Source organism: Gadus chalcogrammus, chromosome 22, assembly GCF_026213295.1.
Source record: "Gadus chalcogrammus isolate NIFS_2021 chromosome 22, NIFS_Gcha_1.0, whole genome shotgun sequence".
Lineage (NCBI taxonomy): Eukaryota > Metazoa > Chordata > Actinopteri > Gadiformes > Gadidae > Gadus > Gadus chalcogrammus.
In genome coordinates, this window is record NC_079433.1 from 12,693,446 (window position 1) to 12,699,689 (window position 6,244).

At 48.3% G+C, this 6,244-nt stretch overlaps 1 protein-coding gene across 1 annotated transcript in view; it reads right to left on the reverse strand.

Moving 5' to 3' along the window:
- The window catches only part of col8a2 (collagen, type VIII, alpha 2), a 41,549-nt gene extending 37,239 nt beyond the window's left edge, over positions 1-4,310 (reverse strand). The window contains exon 1 of the mRNA XM_056582982.1: positions 3,343-4,310. The gene's annotated coding sequence lies outside the window, so the exon portion shown is untranslated. The remainder of the gene's footprint in view (positions 1-3,342) is intronic.
- Between the last annotated feature and the right edge of the window lie 1,934 nt (positions 4,311-6,244).

Sequence of the window (6,244 nt, forward strand, 5' to 3'; positions counted from 1 at the left end):
CTACCCCCTTGTGGTCACTGTTTGCAAACTCACTCAGAGCCTAGCAAGCTTGAAAAGGGGATATTAGAGAGAGAGAGAGAGAGAGAGAGAGAGAGAGAGAGAGAGAGAGAGAGAGAGAGAGAGAGAGAGAGAGAGAGAGAGAGAGAGAGGCAGTCAATCATGAAGCAGTACTTTCCTAACTGAACGGTCCATAGGTGTACAGTTTGTGAGACCTTCCTCTATATTTCCATCATGGCTTTATTTATCATCCAGAGAAATTAAATGGAGACACGCATAATAACCCCCAAAGGTGCTATGTGAGCCTGTCAAGGCATTTCTTCTTTGCTTCTCTCGAGCCCAAATGTGGTTCAGTCATGGTTCTTTTTATGATTCTCAGGATCGCTGTGATGGCGACGGTCTAAAAAGTAGGAACAAGATTAACTTTCCAGAACGAAAAAAGGAAAAAAGGAAAGAAAGACTTCACAGTTGTTTCGAAAAGCACCAGTTGAAACTTTGACACGTTTTGGGCCATGAAAATGCCCAGTTTGCCTTCGGTTTGAGCTACAGGCGGTTTGAGTGTACTCTAATGTTCAAAGCTTGTGTGTATGTGTATGTGTATTACTGTGTGTGTGTGTGTGTGTGTGCGTGCGTGCGTGTGCGCTCGCGCGCGTGTGTGTGTGTGTCCATCTCGTAGTGCCTTCCTCATGACTGGTATATATGGGTATGATGGGTCACACTTTAATATCAAAAGCACTGAGTGGCCAGCAGGGGAGAGTGGTTTCCGATTGTCAGTCTAGGTTAAGACACATACCACACACACAAAAACACACACACGCACACACACAGGCACACATACCCCAACACTCAGAAATCCACAGAGGAGTCTCCCCTATAGCCACCCATCGCCCAGTAACCAATCACTTAGCACCCATCCCAGGAGAAGAGAATCCTAGACGTTGGCATGTGGTCACCGTGGTTACGAGAAAAAGTCGCCACTGCTTACTGGTATCCACCTGGCAGACAACTGGGCCCTCCCTGGGTTTGCCAGTAAGTAGGTGGGCGGGGCCGCAGGGGCGGGGCTTACATCCCCTGACCTATAGGTACTTATAAGGTAATACTGGTGCTTGTTGGGAGGGAGGGGACAGAGCCAATGGAAAATGTGCTGTAAGTGTGACTGCTGCATGGGTGTGTTTCAGGTAAATAATAACCAAACGCGGCAGGCAAACAGACAGAGACGGAAGGACAGAGACGGACGGAGAGACAGACAGGGCGACAGGCAGACATACAAACAGAGAGAGACAGACAATAAGACAGAGTAACAGACAGAGTAACAGACAGACAGACAGACAGACAGACAGACAGACAGACAGACAGACAGACAGACAGACAGACAGACAGACAGACAGACAGACAGACAGACAGACAGGACAGACAGAGAGAGAGAGAGAGAGAGAGAGAGAGAGAGAGAGAGAGAGAGAGAGAGAGAGAGAGAGAGAGAGAGAGAGTGACTGAAAGACATACAGACAGCTAGAGACAGGCGTGAATAATAACCAAATGCGTAAGACACACAGACGGAGACGGACGTACAGAGAAGGAACGAAAGACAGACAGAGCATCAGACAGACAGACAGCCAGAGAGACAGACAGAGAGAAAGAGACAGAGATAGACAGACGGACATAGAGAGAGACAGAGAGGTGGAACGCTCCACAGGTTCTATAGCACCGAGTGCTGCTTTTATCATCAGCGCCAGAGTTCACACTGCTGCACACGCCTGTTGTTCCAAATTGTGTGGAGACATGTACTCTGAGGTACTAGGCAAGCACACATGTGCAAGCTCTCTCTCTCTCTCTCTCTCTCTCTCTCTCTCTCTCTCTCTCTCTCTCTCTCTCTCTCTCTCTCTCTCTCTCTCTCAGAGCAGTAAAGAGCACAGGATAGAAATATGTGACTGAAATATTCGTCTAATATCCTCTCCCTCTCTCTCTCATAACATGTTTACTACGCACCGCTAATTGCCATGTCGCTACATCCTGCCGGCTCAGGCCACTTTCTCTTCTCTCCTACTCTCTTTCCTACTTTCCTTCTCTTTTTCCCCCTCTCGCCTTCCCAAGCCCCTTTCCGAATCCCCTTCCGTTGAGTCGCATCGCATACCTGAAGACAGAGCTTCAGGAACGTACCCCCCCCCCCCCCCCCCCCCCCCCTCCGTTCCCCTTCATGTTTGTGATGGAGGGATGCCGTTACAAAGGAATGCGGACCCACATGCCAGAGACGTCACAACAGATGGACAGAGGAAGGAGGAATAATGGGAAAGGAGGTGGGGGAATGAAAAAAAGTGTAGAAATACGAAGGGGGGAATGAAACGGCGGACCATGTGTGTCCGCGTGCGCCGCAGTGTTGACTCTGTGACGCAGCCCGCCATATGCAGACGGGAAACAAACATCTCTGTCCGCTTGCTCACTAGATGACTACAGCAGGGGAGCAGGTGGGGAAACCGTGGCAGCAGACGAACACACTCGCTGATAACACGGAAGGTAGCGGGGCAGGCCTGCGCTAAAGTACGAAAACAAGTTGTGTAGTGTAGTGTAGCTATTCAAAAACAAATGTCTGTAGAAGTCGTGGCTGCTTGATGCCCGCCCGACACATTATCGAAAAGAACGTGGTACAGTCACGAACGCTAACAGTAGGAATTCCATGAGATAAACGTATGATGAAAAAAGACGCACTTCGTTAGATTAACCGAACTTCTCACACAGAAATCCACCATCAGGAAAAAGTCGTTCCGTCACCTGATCACCTAATCAATAACATCTCTCGGCAGCACTGAGACAGAGTGAGAGTATGAGAGTGTGAGCGAGAAAGAGAGGGAGACAGAGAGAGAGAAAAAGAAAACTGTAACCACGCACTGTACTTTCAAAACAGCTAAAGGGTGCACAATTACGACATGGCTTTGATATAGCGCTGCCATGCATAATGAAGAGTGACAGGCCGGAGCTGGGCTCGGGTAGAACTGGGCTCGGAGCAGCTTTTTAATCTGCCAGCCAGCACACTCCCTGCCCCTGTATGAGTGCTACCTCCAGCTTAGCCCCGAGAACAATCACGCAAGTCCCGTGACGGAGATATTAAACCTCTCCGTTGACATCCCTCTGTTTCACTTTCTTCTTATTTTACACAGTTGGGAAGCTCCTGTGTGACTGGGTGTGTGACGGTAGGGGACATCGAGCGAGAAGAATCAGCCCTAGGACTGCGAGAGAGAGAGAGAGAGAGAGAGAGATGCTGATAACCGGACAGAGAAAGAGCATTGGGGCAGCAAAGGGAGGGAGGCGAGAGGGGGTGATGGAGGACGCCAGGGGAGCAGTTTCTCTTACCTTGAGAGCAGGTGGCGGTCGAGATGGGACGGGGGGAAGGGGGAGGGGGGGAGGTCGGTCGGCAGAAGGTGTGAGCTTCACGTGGGTCTTCACCGGCTTGTTTCAGCCACGCAGCTCTCCCGTGGAATGTGATGGCATCAGAAATTCAAAAAAAGCATGCAGCCAAAAACGAAATATGCACCATCAAAAACCTGAAGTTCAAAATAACAAAACAAATGGATTCGAAAGGGAAAAAAGTAGATTGGAGATCTCAGGAACGCACACAGAACTTGGAGACGGATCCCTCGGGTCCGGTGAAGGCTCACATGTGCAGGGGTAAAGCACAAACAAACACACAAACAAGGCCAAAACACCCCGCAGCCAAGCACACGGCGACAGAAAACCCGTGGCAGAGCGACACGTCTTCTCTTCTCTCAAAATAGTTTTCAACCAAATAGTCCATAAGCAGAGAGATCTTGAGGAGAATGAGAGGGAACAATTCTACAGTGGGAGAGACAGAGAGAGAAATAGAGAGTGAGTGTGTGTGCGTGTTTGTGAGTAAGAGAGAGTAAGTGAGTGAGTGAGTGAGTGAGAGAGAGAGAGAGAGTGGGCTTGGAAAAATCCTTTCTGCTCTGCTTTCGGGCCGTCCAGAAGTGCGTCTGAGGCACACCTTCCCAATCTCCTCGCTCTCACTCTCCAGGGAGGAGAGTAGGAGGGAGAGGGGCAAAGGGACACAGAGTCAGAGAGAGGGAGAGGGAGAGAGACAGAGAGAGAGAGAGAGCGCAACAGAGAGCAACGGAGAGAGAGTAACAGAGGGGGAGAGAGAGTAACACAGTGAGAGTATCACAGAGTAACAGAGAGAGAGGAACAGATAAAGTGTATAAGAGAGAGTAACAGGAGAGCACTCCTCAAGAGGGACACTCTTCACAAACCGGCCAGACTGTCAGTCAGTCAGTCAGTCAGCCAGTGAGCCAGACAGGGTCCTATAAGCGAGCTTCTCTTCCAGCCACGGTGCTTATAAGCCAGGAAACACGCACCTCTCCGCTCCAAGCTCACAGGGCTTCCACTCAGCTATACCCCCTGCACCTCTCTCCCACTCACTGGCTCATTTTTTCAGGGGAAAAGACAGACAGAATTGTTGGGTTGGGGGTCGCGTCATACAAAAGACAAGTGTCCCAGAAGGCTGACTGCCTGTGCTTAGAGTAAAAGGAGAGGTGGGGGAGAGGTGGGGGGGAAGGAGGGGAGAGGTGGGGGGGAGGGGGGACAGGGGGGGGTTGGGTTGGTCGGGTTAGCCCACAGCAGTGTTAGCAAAGACCAAAAAATGAGAGAGGTGGGTTAGGATGGATGGAGGGAGTGAGGGAGGGAGAGGGGGGTTTTGGAGCCGACTCAGAGGCCACTCCAACACCCCTAGCACCCCCCACCCAACCCCAGCCCCTCTATCCATACAGCCATCCAATGTTTTCTCACCAATTCCCTCACATATACATTCAATTAAATATTATTATCATTACCGAGATACTCCTGAGTGGTTAATCATGAAAACTTGGGGAAAAAAAGCAATCCATCGACAAGAAAACTCCTGAGAGGGAGATTCTTATCACAACTCTAATTGGAGATGATTTAAATGTTGGCTCATAACCATCACAAACAGCGTTGACTACCGCCGCTGTTTAACCAGGTAATATCTGGCGAAGGCCTACTAAACAGGGCACTTAGCACAGGCGAAGCATTCCCTTATCTAAGTGGCAGTGTGTAAGCTGGCTCTGTGCACTGGTAGCCAGTGAAGCCAAAAGGCTTCCTAGGCTTGCCATTAGACGAGGCCAAAGGAACCCTGGCCCAGCCTCTTCCTGGATGATCTGCTGGGACCCGAGCTATTGGCTGGCTCAGAGATCAGATACAGATTGTTATTCCAACTGAATATTGAAAGACTGTTTAGCAAGGAGTGCACGGTTCCACATCTCAAGGTAGAAAAGGCTCGTATTTAACCTTGGCTATGAAACACAAGGCTGTTTTGTAATCATATATTCAGAGAATCCTCACTGGAGAAATGGGGCCTGTCATAAACAAAATTCAATAAAATATCAACACGGCCGCTTGATTTATTACATCCATTACAGTCCTATGAAAACATTAGGTTGGTTGGCTAGTCGTTTTTGGACTAATTCTGTTTTACGGCTTCAGCATTTTTACCCATTCATTTCAGCTTGCTCGCAAAGCTCTCACTATCTTATTGGTGAACCGCGCATCATTAGATGCCAGGTCAACGCGAGTCCTCTCCTCTCTTGCACGAGGAGAAAATTAAATTTAGACAATTCTGGATCAAGCATATTTTTGCAAAATAGAACCCAGCCTTTGAACAACATCATTAGACTACAATTTATGATGATGGGGAAAGTGTTCTGGTATGGTTTTGATCTGCTACTGGCTTACAAAACAAAACAAAGATGCCTCGTGAAACAGGCCACAAACGTACAACACATGACATGAATTGAATAATCATAAACATATCTGCCAACGAGAACTTCTTTAGGGCTTTGTATACGTCCGCCGTCAATCCCACGATTTACTTCTCGATCGCCGACGGAGAAGGGGTTTGTTTATTTCGATGGGCGAGGCCAAATTGAAAAAAAACTTCTTAAAAACAATCCATACACATCCTGCTTATGAAAAGGCCCACGGTGTATACATATACATATACATATACATATACATATACATATACATATATATATATATATATACATACATACATACATATATATATATTTGAATAGCTGTGTTGAACCCGTTGTACATGGAAAAGGTGGAGTGACCAACTGCCCAGAAATGATGTCATCAATAAGCCCTGTGTGGTAAAGGGGGCGTTCCGCACACAAAGTCGAGGTCACTGTTCATTCACCGTTAAAAGGTGTGTATATATATA